Raw genomic sequence first — 16,295 nt, 5'->3', positions numbered from 1 at the left:
TTGGTCGTCCATGTTCCTTGTGCTTCTGTGCGTCCTCCGTCTCTCTGCCAGGGACGTCGGGTCAAACTCAACGCTGATTGGCTATCGCAGCTAAGCGCCACGCGTAGGCGCGTCAAAAGTTAAATTTTTTGAACTCTGCGCGTTATTTAGGTGCGTAAAACGTGTGTAACGCGCCTAACGCGCTGCTTTAGCGTGTGTAACGCATCAACGTGCCTTAACCAATAGTTCACTATGCAAAAATGCAGATTTTCAACGCCTCTAACGCGTTCAGTGTGGCCGTACCTTAAGTGTGAGTTTGACTGTGAGTGTGTGTGTGTGTGTGTGTGTGTGTGTGTTTGAGCGGGGTTAGAGATAGTTTTACGGGCTATGAGCGCAATGCACTGTGTAACCAATGTTCTTTGCATGTTTTACTTGCATAGATGTACCTGACCTCCTGGGAGTCTTCTGACAGAGTAGAGGCTGTTGTCTGGTGAGTGAGGTGGGTTTGGGTGGTGGTGGGGGGGGTTGATCTGTATACGTGGTGTGTTTGGTGAGGTGTGTTTGGTCTCTGTGGACGGTGTGGTGATGTGATCTGTGTGGTGGTGCGGTGGTTGTGGGTGGTGTATGAGGCGTAGGCTGTGTACCTTTGACGCTGAGACAAACCTCTCTCAGCGCGGCCCAGGGGGGGGGGTCCTCGCTCGCTCTGGCTCTCTGAGGAGAAAGGCAGTGTGGATTCTGTATAAGTGCATGCCTAATGTACCTTTCTAGATGCACTCTTTATTCAAGTACGTGCATGTTTCTTTGTATATATCTATTTTTCATACACTTTTTGGGTAGATCAATATTTCCTACATATTTTGTTTTACAATGCACATTTGACATCATTTAAGTATTTAAGTATTTATTTTCTATTATCTTGTGCTGAGCGATTTTAACAGCAATAATTTCCCAGAGGATCAATAAAGAAATTCCCCCCAAAAATAACCTAAACCTAAACAGAACCTCAACAGCACCCCAACAGAACCTCAACAGAACCTCAGTAGAACCCCAACAGAACCTAAACAGACCCTCAGCAGAACCTCAACAGCACCCCAACAGAACCTCAACAGAACCTTAACAGAACGGCCCCTCACAGTCCAAATCCTTTCTGGGGGAGATTTGATTCAATGCCAGAGGGGACGACCGAGAGAAACATGAGGATGGAAACTAAACAATCCCTTTGCTTTGTAGTCTCACACACTCCCCGCCTCCCCTCGTTCCTTATTTCCTCTGTTCAGACCTTCCTCGGCTATCCGTCTCTTGCGTTAATAATTCAGGGGCAGCGCGTGGCGTATGGTAATATGCCGGCTGTGTGTTCTACTAGGGGCCAAGTGAGTGAGTTGGGGCCTCGTCTTAACTTTATGAAGTCGTTCGTCCTCTCTGCTCTCTGCTGACGCCTACAGAAGCAGAGCTTTAAAATCAGTTTGCTCCAAGTACCCTCTATTGCCCTCTTAGAGACAGAGAATAATAATAAGAATGAAATGGAGGCACGGGCAAAAGAAAAGGAAAGTGTCGTGCCAGAGATTTATGATAATGGTGGAGAAGTAGTTGAAAGGAATGAAAACTAAAAGGACACCTCGAGGAGTAGAGTGGAGGAGAGTCTCCCCTAATGAAGTCCCACTGAGGAGGACATAACTCACGTTGGTACTGCCAACCACAAGGTGTCCACAATGTGTACACACGTTTGTTTATGAACACCACACATCTGCAGAGCCTGTAATTACTATTTATCTTCCTCAGCGGGACGCTGTGAAAGGCCAATATCAGGAGAGCTTAATACCTTGAGAGCTCCAAGATTGAGGATCTTAATCGCTTTTCTCTCATTTCAGAGACTCCATCAAACTGTACCTCCACTATCCCAGCACATACAGGCTTGTACTTATACTTTATCCCCCTCAGAGAGCCTGGAGAGGCTCTGAAACATCTATACAGCACCATGCCTGCATGGTTCCCCATTCTCCTGCTCATTCTATACATAGTAACATAAATGATGAGTACTAATGAGAAGACACTCATGTGAATGAATTGTGGTGCTTCATTATCCCCATTTTTAAAAACCTGCCTTCCGTTTGCTGCTGCTGAAAACCATTGGCTTCCCCAAACACTACATGTTTCCTCATATGGGGAATGGAAACAACCGACTCCTCAAGGGTCTAGCATCAAATCACAATGAATAACAACAGAAATAGACTCAAAATAGTCCTAAATAAAATCATGTTAATAGTATATTGTACATCACTTTAGGGTGCTTGTTAAAGTCATTAAGCCTTAGATTGTATAGTAGTGCAAGTTGTCTGGGATAAACTTGACGTTATTTCTCTGCTTTACTTCTGCAAAGACTATTGAACTACACACAGACTTATGTTTTGTGGAGTGTGACCCGGCACGCGGCCCACCGAGGTCCACCAAGGTCAAGTGTACGGATCATTAATCACGACAAGACTTTGCAGGGAAAGGATCACCAACAAAGAAACATCAGTTTGGAATTGATGGGCAGAAGGTGCTTTAAGCACGCTATCTGTCCCACAGCTTGGCTTCTGGTGACACCACAGTCACACTCTCTGCCTGTCCATCAGAGCGACGCTTCCCGCCTGAAGCCTCCGTATGAGCCACCATATGTCCCACCCCCGGCTGTGGTCCCCTCTCTCACTACTTTCCTTCTCCTTACCAACACATCTCTTTGTTTAGCCAATAGATAGCGCCCTAGATTGGTATATGTCCGCTGTCAATGTAAGAGTTCCGGAGCTGGACGCTAATTGTCCACTTACCTCATAAGGGGAACAGGACCTTTATTGTGAAGGGAACCACACAATCAGAAGACAACACGTACTTATACTTATACAAGTACAGCACTTATTATATATCTAGTTGTTTTGTGTAGGTGACCAACATATATATTCCAGCATTTCAACATAGGTCCTAAAAGTGCAGAAATGGATACTGTTCTGCAAAGTCAAATCTTTGGGGGGAGAATTGTTAAGAAAGCCTAAGTATATGATGCCGATAGATCCGTCACACACCAATAGCTCTCTCTCTCTTTCTGTCACTCTAATGTGTGTGTCACATAACAATAGCACGGCATTCATACAAGTATGTGTTTCTCTTGGAAACGCAACCGTTTCAGGTGTATGTATGCCCCATTGTCAGGTACACCCGTATTCCTGTCACAAAAGATGCCTTTAAAGCACTTCTCTCTCCAGCATCAAAGCGTCTCTTTCTCATTGGAAAGCAGAAAAAATTAAAGCATGGGAAACATTTGTCATTCTCAGATGTAATCATTTTTAATGTTGGCGTTGTGTTTGTCTGTTCATATGCGTTTGTTCTCCGATGGTGTTTGAGGTGTTCTGCAATGTTGTCTGACTGTGTGTGAAAGGGGGAGTGTGATGGGTGGGGGCTGTGTGTGGAAGCTGCACAGGTATTGCTGGAGAAGCAAACCTTTTGCCATTAGAACAGAGGTGGTCGTTTCAAGCTTTAGGGTCAGAAGAATTTATGTAAGCATTTGATTGATCCTTGGGAAAGAACCACCAAGTGATCTCAATAAAAGATTAATTGGAAGCAAGATCACTGAAAAACAAACTTCTGAAAAAAGATTGAAGAAGCGATACTATCGAGACCAGCTGTTTCATAATTTTCTAGTTTGAAATTCTGGTTAAAGAAGGTTGTATTCATCCGTTCATTATTCATGTATCCAATATAACGTTTCAAATATGCAGCTGAAAAGGCTCCTGTATTTCACAACCCGTTTGCAAACGTAGGACAAACCAGTTTAATGCATTCTGAATTAGCATTCTCAAAAGCATAACCAGTTTTATATACCAATATAGACAGTCAAGTAAATGTTATATATCTACCCCAGTTATTCTCAAAAGGCTCCAAAGGGTAGCCACCTATTTAAATTCTAATCTCTTTGTGTATATACATTGCAGTGTTTCTAGTATCTTAATAGCTTGCAGTAAATGTCCTCGTGACACATGCACCTTGATGCAAATCACCAAAGTCTGGCTGATACACTGCCCTGGTGGTGACAGGGTAATGGTGCATCATATCGTCTACTTCCTCATCATCATGTTCCCTCACCGGTCTGAATCGTCGTCCGAGTCTGACGACACAAGGGGGGGTCGGGCCATGGCTTTGACCTGCTCCTCTCTGCTCCTCCTCCTCTCCCCCTCTACTTCTCACGCTTCCTCCTCCTCCTTCAGCAGCAGATGAAAGTAGTACGTCCCCCCCTTCACGGCTGACTCCAGAAGCCTGGGGAACAGGGGGAAGATGAACACAGAGTTAGAAAAACATCAGCTGTCGTCACGGATTACAGTTCTTATGAAACATCTTTCACATCCATCCATTCTCTTCAACCGCTGTCTCCGACAGCCAATAGCAGTGGACTACCGACGTAGTGCACAATAACAATTACAATGGATGTCAGACCATCATAGTCATGCACATATACACTCACACAATGTACAGAACCATCAAGAGGACACCCACCATAGGAAAGAAAAACGGATAAAAGCGGTTGTAACAGAAGCGCTTTCACTTTCACTACAGGGCTGCAATATATGCAACATACTACTACTACTGGTACTACTAATACTTCTACTGCTACTACTACTATACTACTACTGCCACCACTACCACTACTATTGCTGCCAATGTTAATACTTATTATAATGATAATAATAACAAACGAACCAGATATGTCACAGAGGGGTCCAGGCACAGACCAACAGAACAATAAAATACCTGTCTAAAAGATACTTCCAATCGACAGTGTGTGCAGATGAAACATTATTGATGTATCCGTAATAGGCCTATTGATGTATCCGTAATAGGCCTATCACCGATGTTTTCGAGGTACGGATCAAAAATGAATTAATTGAATCAGAAAATAAAAGTCATGGACCGGAAACCCATGAGATGGCATCACTGCGGCATTCTAAAAAAACTAGAGCTGTCAGTTAAACGCGTTATTAACGGCGTTAACGCAAACCAAATTTAACAGCGTTAAATTTTTTATTGCGCGATTAACGCAATTATTTTATTTTATTTTTTTCTTTGGCTCAAAACAAAGAAGCAGTAGCCTGAGTGCTATTTTCAAATGACATTTGTTCAAAGCAGTCGTTTAATTGCACTATATGCTCTTTTTTTGTATCGTCCTGTTTTGATCAGTGTATATGCCAATGTTGTTATCAATAAAAAATCATTTGCACAAGGCAAGCCGATGCACTTCACCATGTTGATAAGAGAATTAAAATGAGAAGAATTATGGGACAAAAAAATCAAGGGATATTTAGCATAGAAAAATAATTTGCGATTAATCGCGATTAATTATAGTTAACTATGACATTAATGCGATTAATCACGATTAAATATTTTAATCGCTTGACAGCTCTAAAAAAAACACAACCTTTTCACCTTTGATAACTTTATTAATTTTAGTAATCTTCAATTGTTTTTCAAGTGTATAAATAACCATGTGTCACCACTGTTGTCTGAATTGGCCATCAGACGTCAGAGCTCTCGTCGGGCAAATACACAAGCCTCCATCAATGGTGATTGTCTTGTTCCCATGTACAGGACATCTTTCGGTCAGTCTGTCTTCTCTGCAAAGGGGGAAATACTATGGAACCTCTTGCCCACTAGTCTAAAACTAGAGACTAACAGCAACACTTTTAACAGAGAACTGGTTTATTGTTTGATCATGCTGCCTTTGTTTTTCTCTACGTAGCCTATATATATATATTCGACTCATTATATTGCTGCTCTGTACTCTACTGTATACTGCATTTTTACTCTTTTTAATTATCACTATCAGTTTTTTATCAGTATTTGATTTTGTTTCTGTCTTGTTTAGTTTCTTTTGTTGTTTTCAAAAAGCCTCCTGTGGACAGGTGTTGTAAACTAGCATTTATGCTAATACACTGTAAACAATGCATCTGGTTCGTCCAATGACATTGTCATGTCCATGTCCAAATAAAATCTACTATACTATACAGTTAAAAGGTCAGGGAGTTGGACGCCCGGGCGTATGTGCAATGGACTAGAGATCCAGGTCAGCTAATCAGTTGCAGGATATTCACAGCACACACAGTATACTCACAGTATACACAGTTAACTCACAGCACACACAGTAAACTCAAAGTGAACACAGTAAACTCCCATGTTCTGCGTTTCCTCTTTCTGTGTTATAATGCAATAATTTATGCAGGCTAGGCCAATAGGAGTGAAGCCAGACTATTTGTAGGTGTTATGTATTGGGAACTAACCTCAGCCCCGATACTGAGGTAATGTGTTAAAGGGGGCCTATTATGCTTTTCCGTTTTTTTCTTCTCCTATTGCGCTTTACATACGTTTTGGGGTATATAAGGGGCAGAGTTACAATACCATGAAATTCCCGCAAGGGGGAGTAAATGACTACCGCAAATCACTGTTACCGAGCTACCTAGAAACGGCTTGTTGGGATTTTCTCCGCGGCTTTCTTTTACTTCCGGTACATGGTGACGTAAGCATGTACTTTTGCTGGGAGTCAATGGGAGAGCGTCATCAATGACCTTTTGCTGCGTTCCTGGACACGCTGGAGTCGGGGAATGGATCGTAAAACAAGAGTTTGAGTAGAGGAGTAGATGGACAGAAAGACATAACACTATTTATATATTATATATATATAAAAATGGCTAGAAGGTGTTTTCTTGGTTGTGAAGGGACCTCTCCCTTGTATGGTTTGCCAAAGGCAGAGCCTTCACGTAGCCGTTGGCTAGATTTCATTTTTAACCCTATTCCACCGACTTTACCAAGCCTATTTCTGTGTCGCCTCCACTTCACGGATGGCTGCTTCAGCAACCTGCGTGAAGATGACTCTCAACATCTAAGTAAACCTATACTGATAATAATAAAAGTGGCTGTGTTGTGTGTAATATAAGTTGGGGTAATTAACCCTACCATTTCCTACCATAAAATAATTCATTCTGTAGCTAGCTGCTAGTCTTGTTGCGAGGCTGGTTAATCTTCCACAAACCTTTTGCGGGATCTCAAACTACAATTCTAAACTGTCTGTAAAATGAGAGCTAGCCTTAGCCTTGTGTGAGGTGTTACTATAAGGTGGGTCACAGTTCCTGTTTCAGATGTTGTTAGCATGTACTGTGTAAAATCATTTTTCGTCGTGATTTATGTGTGATAATTTTAGCAGGACTCTAGTGCCCATAATCGCCCCTTTCAACACGTCGGATGCCAGACTGACACGCCTCAGATTATATTGACGGGAACCCAAACAAACTCGCCGGTGGGAATGCATTCTGTGGGAATACAAAGTGCACGGTTGAAGTCGACATCAGGCGGCACACAGTTGTCCATGGGATCGCTAAAGGCACACGTAAGAAGCAAAGGTATGTAGCCACTAAGAGTTTTTAGTGACTTAGGCCCCGTCCACACGAAGCCGAAACGAGCAAAACCGTTACGGTTTCGATCGATCCGGTTTCGGAGTATCTCCGTAAAGACGGAGTCAAGGGAAACCGGGTAGATCTGTAGAAACGCTGTAGTACACATGCCAGGCCCATAAGGGGCGCTGCTTCTGCTACAGAAATCCAGAAGGAAAATAAATAAGAAGAAGAGGCAAGCATGCGCATAAAGGGTGAGACTCCGCGGGCTTAACAGTCTTTGGCTAGAGGGTCGAAGGGGGGGGGCGATGACGTCATGGTTTACGGTTTCAGTCGGTTTCAGGCGTCCACACGAAACCAAAACGAAACCGGGTAGATTTGAAACCACCTCCGAGGGTGGTTTCAGAAGTTTACGGTTTCGGTCAGCGGATTCGCCGGCTTCGTGTGGACGGAAGGCCGAACCGTACGGAAGGCCGAACCGATTTCATTGCGGTTTCGCCATGAAATCGGCTTCGTGTGGACGGGGCCATAGTATGCAATCCATACGAAACTTTGTGAGCATCTTTTTCCTGTGTATTCGGATGTGTTTTTCTTTTTTGGTTTACCTAGAATCTGCAGTCCAGTAATCTATTTGAAGATTCACCCTTGCTGATGTTGCTAGAATATGGGCTATACATACATTCATGTATCACATACTTACTTTCTACTAACAATTCGTTAAAAGCATCGGCTAAATAACTTCATAACCAGGATATGGTTTATATTTGCAAATGGCTTCTTGCATTTGTGATGGGTAACCAAGGTTTACTCTGCAGTGTTACTCCATTACCAAGGAAAAAACTGCTAAATTATTATTTTCCAGTTTCTAATACAATTTGTTTCTGTTATTTGTAGCCATGCAGACACAGGTGTCTCCTGTCAGTGCAGACTTCGGAACAACCTCTCTTTTGCCACACTCACTGCTGACTTCAACACCAATAAAGGGCCCAGGCTGGTGACCTAGCAAGAGACCACGGCTTGAGTTGGAGGAAGAGGAGGAGAGTGACTCCTCAAGTCATTCCACAGTCTGATACTGCGTTTTGCTCCAAAGAATGTGTTTTTTCCCTTCATGGGAATGTTGTGCAGGTAATAATTTACACTATCTCGTAATTGTGAAAGCCATTGATTGGAATGCACACTCGGTGTTGTTTAATGGCGGTGCTTTTTTTTTTTTTACCATAAGTTGTATCTAGCATCAATGCATAACAATGAAAATGCATCACAGGAGCATGCTACGACTTCTGCAGGCCAGACCTTTCAGCGGAATATACACACACTCCCAAGGCTGAGCTGGTTGCCCGTCACGTCTCCCGCTTCAATCAAGAGGTGGTCTGAAGCCTACAAAGTCACCAGATGGGAACTGCTGCCATATCCGCTTCACCACACATGACGGGATGACGACCCGACAACTATGTCCTAAATATCCCCAACACCAGCTTACAAAGATGCGATAGGCAAGATGCCTGAAACGCCTAAGGGACAAGGAGCGGAACTTTCTGTTAAACTGTTTTCAACAATAACCTCTTATAGGCTGGGCCTTACTGTGCAGCCCCCACCTCCAAACGAAACCAATTCTTTTTGAATGGTCTGACCATGCTCAACATAAAAAAATAGTTGGCTTCATTAGGAGGTGAGGGTGCACGGTAAGGCCCCGTAGCTCGCGGCCTTATAGTTTGTTTTTCTTTCAATGGTAAATTGATTCAAATCACATAATAATATTGCTTTGGTTTTGTTTAGTGGGAGCTTACAGCCAAAATGACTTACTCTTCATCTGTTGTGTGCCTCACAGGTTCATAATCATACTTGTAGATATTTTGTAGACTGTGTGTTTGTGTGCATGTTGTGTCATGCAGCTTGTGTCATGCAGGTTATTGATTCTGGCACTTGGCTCATTCATCTTAGTACCTAATAAATACAATAAGACAAAATAACTACTTTACACAGACAAACTACTGTGTAAAGTGACATCACTGAGTACAACATGACTGCATAGGGCAATACAGATTGAGGAAGCAACATCTGTTTTCCAGTCATACTTTTATTGAACATTTTTTTCACTGATTAGTTCGACATAACAATGATTGCAATTGTAAACACATGGCTGAGACAGTGAACAGGTGAGATTTCTCGTAACTGTTATTGCTGAAGCAACATCTATTCGAGTAGGATTGTTATTTACAAAAAATGTTATCGCTGAGACAGTGAACAGGTGAGATTTCTCGTAACTGGAATTGCTGAAGCAACATCTATTTGAGTAGGATTGTTATTTACAAAAAATGTTATCACTAATGAATTCACATAACAAACATGGTACAGTTGGCTGGAACTACAGCAAACAGGTGAGAATGAAGAGATTACTCGTTTTCCATTACAAGTGGACTGATTACTGTTGCTATATGGTAGAGATGATCTAAACATGCAATATAGTTTACTAGAAGTTAATTATAAGGTTTTGTGATGATAGTGGTAGGCTACTCATCTTCTGAGGATATATATATATATATATATATATATATATATATATACATACATCCTCCGAAGATGATAGATAGATTACATGACATCGTTCTCAACAAACTGTAGCTTAGCCTAAAGCTCATCAGTTTTACCTTTGGGATTACTCTACAGCAGACGTTCTTCACTTCGTTGGGCATAGTGGCACAATTCCCACAGTTGCACCTAGGTAGTAGAGATGTTATAAGTTATAACGGTGTATTTTGATGGACAAAAGTAGTCAACAACATGCCATGTCGGGACATAAAAAGCTTGTTACAGACCCTTGAAGAGTACGAGTAGTCTACTAGCCGCAAGCTAAGTCTGAAAAGCTACGCTAAATACATGATAAATCGCGTGTGTGTATAATACAAAAACGTACCACTGTGAAATGTCCTGGTCCATTCTACGACTAAAATCGCGCTCGTCATTGGTGTCGTCTGCTCCATTATCGCTTTCGGGGTCCAACTCAGGCTCAAATTGGTAAGGTAGCACTGAAGCCATAGACAGAGTGACAGAGTGCCTGAAGAGACGTCAGCACCCTGTCAGCACCAAGATTCTAAATGCCTCAAAATTCTTAGCAACAGGGTGTTTCACATAGGGGTTATAATACTCATAAAGTATGAGAAAAAATAATGTGCTAGACAACCCTTTATTTTTGTAAATCAATTCTATGAGGTCAAACAAATTAAATAATGAACAGTAAAAAAGGGCATAATAGGGCCCCTTTAATGTTGTATCCATCTATCACAGGTGTTGATGAGATGGCCAGAATTTGCGTGCGTAAGTGTGTGTGTCTGTGTGTAAGCTAGTGGCATTAATTTTCTATTAGCTAGTCGTGTTAATGGGACTCTCACAGCTTATGTTGTGCTCTCCGTGGTTGACTTGTTGTCCGGCACACAGACTAGTAGGTCCTGTTGTCACCATATGAACCCAACACAATACAGCCAACCCTCCCGCTAGGCAACAGATAACAATGAGAGAATACTTTGACTGTGGAATCAATAGGGAGACATTAAAGAACTTCATTGAAGTAAATACATAAATAACAACAACAACAAGCAGATATGCTAGGAACAACGTTATAGCCTGTTAAACATTGACTAAACATTGCTTACAGAGTCTGCTCCCTTGTGCTCTCCTCTTGATGGGGACAGCCAGGGTTTTTTCTTCTTTCACAGATGCACTCAGAACAGAACCCTTGCCAGGCAGCAAAATTATTTGGGAGTTTTTTGATAGGTGAGGCATTGCCAGTAATTACATACGGCAAATCAGTTGTGCCAGAATTCAAATGCATTCATGGTTGCTTTTCACTGCCTTGCAATTATATTGTGCCTAGAGCAACTCATAATGAATCCCAATGCGTACATCTGTAATGCAGTTTAGATACTTCATGTTAATACGGTGTCCACTGAGTGTAGTGGTGGTGGACGGTGCATATCAACACAACATGTGTGATCTCATTGGAATCACAGCAGTAAAATGGCCCATGTGAGGACAGAACCAACACACAGGGATGTAGGAGTACTAGGAGCACAGTGTAGGTGGACGTTCAGAGGGTACACCTGGCTGATTCCAGATCCCGTGGGGAGGGGTTGGGCTGTGATCAAGAGGTCTTAAGGGAGTTTATTTAAGAGTCCACTGGGATGAGCAAACGAGGACCAGAATTAATGAAATAAAAAAAGATTTTTCTCTCCGGTCATTCCTGGTGTGTGTTGGTCAAATATAATCACTTTGCATAGATCCATCCAAACCACGATGATTCTGGGAAGATTCTGAATGTGAAAATGAAAACATGTAAAGAAAACCAGTCCTAATTCAAAAGGCCATAATGCAACACTAGGTTTTGGAGTTTGTAGTGTCTGCAAAGTTTAGCCTGGGGACTTCAAATCATCCCGGGAAATCCCTTAGGAACTGTACACTGGACCATAGTGTACAATAATGTGATAGAACATAATATACTGTAATCACTGTGGGTTCAGAGCACGGCTCCAAGCACAGACGTTGCGTAAAGCAAAAGTGCTGTGTGTAACAACCAAGACCACTGCTATATACTGTACTTTAGAAAGGGTTTGCACGAGGAGGTACTCTGAACTGTTGCCCCTAATCTTGGAATGGATTGAAAACCTGGAATCTGGGGACTCATTTGGCCTAAAAACGACCTGGTCCCGGATCGCAGCCCATGTAAGGGCTCACTTGGTGAGACAGACAGGCCGTATTTATTGTGCGGAGATGTATTTCCTCCCCGTGAATATCGCAACCTTTCCCTGTATCAACAATGGTGTGAATAATTCAGCAGTCAGAGGCCTTTCCAGACTGTCAAGAATGTCAGACCCTTTGAGCACCGAGTGGATGTTTTGTCTGTATCGTGCACATTTGCACTCCCACCCACCCATTCGCTCAAATTTGCACACTCACATGCAAATATGTGCACACACACACACACACACACACACACACACACACACACACACACACACACACACACACACACACACACACACACACACACACACACACACACACATATACACAGATGGCAGAGATGGCAGCAGTGAGCCAATTATTGTAGCTGTCTACAAAATGACTTTTCCCTCAACAAAGAGAGCATTGAAATGTTTTTCAGGAAACCGACAGTCCACTTGGTCTTTGTTTATTGGGAGGTTTTGAAGTGGTTTCGTGACCCTCAAAACATTGTGGATGTTTGCTGTAGAAAACGAAGAAGAGGAAAACCATTTATGAAATAATTTCCCCGATTTATGAACAGACCTTGCGTGGTCCAGATGCTTCCGAAGGCACACACTGTCCCGGCGTTTTCCCACCAGGTGGCGAGGGATTTGCAAACTCTGAAATGAGGCACAAAAAGGGGAAAATTATTGAAGACATAAGGACCTCAAAAGCCAAGCAGCCATTTCTCTGCCACACTCTAAGAAGCTTTGGAACTTAATGCCTTCACCGATAACAAAGTAATGGGCTGGCATTCAGTTTTCCTCCCCCACGCCAGAATGTGCAGTGAGCCCGGGGAAAATATTGTGTCTCTGATGTGAAAATGTTGCCTTAAGATGGCAATCTTAAGACAATATGGCAATTAATTCCCATCTAGTTACGTGAGCTGAAACTCCCATTTAAAAGGCCCTTCTTGCCGGATGCGTTGAATGTGGTTTGAAAAACTGCACTGTGGTTCCCAAAGTGGTTCCTGAAACATGCCAGGGGCCGGGAGTAATTATTATAGGACTTTTTCATTTGTTGGTTTAATGTGGAGCAGAATAAAACTATTTCCAGAGAAAAGTTCCCTGGATGAATGGACTCACGGTGGGGCGTGTTTGAATAGCTGTAAATAGCTGCAGTAGAAAAGTGACTCAGTGCATGTTTAACACATTGGCCTACCACCTACGGCAACTCAAAACCAAAAACCCTGCTTGGGGTTCTTATTATGTGCCTGGGTCTACCCCTGGGTTGATCCTAGGTCAGTGGAAGGAGTGATTAATGAGAAAGGAGCCATAGCAATTCAACGTCACAACTTACTGCCCCCTGTGGAATGTGGAGGCTGCTCGTGACTGGGTGGGTCGTCTCTGTGTGGGGAGATGTCAGCCGAGGCCTGGAGGGTATCAACAAGAGTTCAGATAAGATTTACTTTATTAATCAAAGGCTTATGGCTGTCACAGCAAACATACAGCAATGTAGTATTATTATAAAGTGTTTAAATAAAGAACAGTAAAGCTACAAATACAGAGACAATGGCCCTCATTTATCAAACGAACGTAGAAATGAGCGCAAATCTTAACGCATGATTCATCTTACGATAGGACCCACGTGAGATTCACGAAACTTTCGTATCACACCAATCCCAGCGTACGAAGGATCTTGGTGTTGATAATACGGCGGCTGAGATCGATCGTAATTAACGTAACACGCCCATATAAAAGCACGTCTTCAGAAGTCTCGCCCCTAACTTTTACGACATGGAGAAACGTCCAACGGTAAAAACAAGAGAGGAATTTTTCCGAGACCGAAATGCAGACGCTCGTGTCACTGGTGGATGCAAACCGTCTTTTTTTGTTTGGTAGCCTAAAAGCTGGCATTAAAGGCAAGCAAAAGAATGCTATATGGAAGGAAATAAATGTTGCAGTGAATAGTGTTTCCAATGTTCATCGGGCTAGGGAAGAGGTTTGTTAATTAAATTAATTAAATAATAAATTAAATGTAGAATTTCTTGTTAAGTATGAAGCTGAAGGTGCTTCGTTTATGGTGACCACTAGGTGGCACCTCTGACTTGTATAAATTCCCGTGCACAATAAACCAGCCTCGCTGAAGTTGTAGAACAAGATACAATGTTTCTGTGTTGATCTCTGTATGGGCTGTGAAGGATAGTCACGTAAAAGATACAGGGAACATAACATAAATTGGCGATGAGGTGCGTAGTTCTGAAGACGTTTGACTGGTCATCAGAACAAAAGAAGAACCACGTTGGAAGCTAGCTAGTGAGCTAGAGTGTATCTGTTAAGAGGTGATGAGCCAATCTTCTAACGAAGACTCCGTTATTGAAGAGAAAGCAACTGAGAGCGGACGCATCATGGCGGGAATAATTGGAAATATGGATCCCTTTGATGATACCGGTGAACAATGGGCAACGTATATTGAGCGTTTTGAACATTACATTCTGGCTAATGAGATGAGAACAGCTAAGAAGGTGCTGGTGTTGTTTAGTGTGATGGGACCAAGAACTTATGGATTACTTCGCAGTTTGGTGGCTCCTGACAAGCCTGGGGAGATGGATTATGGACGTGTTGTGGAAGTATTGCAAACCCATTTCGCTCCAAGACCGCTTGTTATAGCGGAAAGATTCCGGTTCCACAAGCGTAATCAGGGGGAAGAGGAAACCGTTGCGCAGTACGTTGCTGTACTGAAAAGACTTTCGGAACATTGTGAGTTCGGTGCTTATCTTGAAGACGCACTACGAGACAGATTTGTCTGTGGATTAAAGACTGAAACAGTTCAGAAGCGCCTTTTAACCGAGAAGGATCTCACTTTTCAGAAAGCAGTGGATTATGCGGTGTCGGCAGAGACAGCCACACGCGACGTGCAGCAATTAAGCAGTTCACTTAAAGTGCATGCAATAAGTGCCAACAAAGGTGACCAATGCCGCAGGTGCGGGAAAATGAACCATACAGATGAAGACTGCTGGTACAAAGATCGCGACTGTTACCAGTGTGGGAGGAAAGGCCATACCAAACACATGTGTAAGAGTAAAGCCAGAAGCAGTCAAGTCAGAAGCAGCCAAGACAGAGAATGGAGAAAGAAAGGTAATACAATGAAGCGCAGTGTTAAAGACAGAAAGAAGAGAATTCATCATGTTGATGCTAGGAATGTTAGTGAAAATGATGAGACTAAATCTGACACTGACTCTGAGTTGGGACTTTATGCCTTGTCTGAAAAAGGGAAATATTCCAGAATCTCTGTGCTGCCTAGAGTTAATGGAAAGAAAATGGAAATGGAATTAGATACTGGGGCTGCTGTGTCTTTAATTTCTTGGGAACTGTATAAAAGCAAGTTAAGTAAATTACCTCTGCAACCCCCAGAAGGGGTGATCAAAGTACAAGTTAAGTTAAATAAGCAGTGTGCTGTTTTGCCTTTGTACATAGTGAAAGTTGATGCACCTCCACTGTTTGGCAGAGAGTGGCTGAGAGTTATCAAACTGAATTGGAAAGACTTGAAGACAGTGCATGCCTTTGAGCAAAGAGAGAAAGACAGCTTGAAGATGGTGTTAAAGAGACACTCAGCTGTGTTCTCTACAGAGTTAGGCACACTGAAGCAGATTAAAGCCACACTAACTGTTAGACCTAACAGTATACCTAAATTCTGCCCCCCACGTAAGGTGCCCTATGCACTTCGACCTCGAGTTGAAGCCGAGCTGAAGCGCCTAACTGAGCTTGGGGTGATCTCACCATTGAAGAATAGTGAGTGGGCCACACCAGTGGTGCCAGTTATCAAGAAGGATGGCACAGTTAGACTGTGTGGCGATTTCAAGGTCACCCTCAACCAAGCTCTCTGCGTGGATAGATACCCATTACCACGCATTGAAGACATTTTTGCCTCTCTAGCAGGAGGGCAACGCTTCAGTAAGTTAGACTTATCTAATGCCTATCTGCAGATGGAGGTAGAAGAGAAGTGTAGGAAGCTGCTAACTATCTCCACACAGAAAGGGCTATTCCGCTTTAATCGCTTGCCCTTTGGAGTAGCGTCATCACCTGGCTTGTTCCAAAAGGCTATGGATCAAGTACTGCTCGGACTACCTTACACACACTGTTACCTGGACGATATCCTCATCAGTGGTCCTGATGAACAGACTCACCTCAAAGCGCTGGATTCAGTCCT

Source organism: Gadus morhua, chromosome 8 (assembly GCF_902167405.1).
Source record: "Gadus morhua chromosome 8, gadMor3.0, whole genome shotgun sequence".
Lineage (NCBI taxonomy): Eukaryota > Metazoa > Chordata > Actinopteri > Gadiformes > Gadidae > Gadus > Gadus morhua.
Note: the sequence above shows the minus strand (reverse complement) of the source record.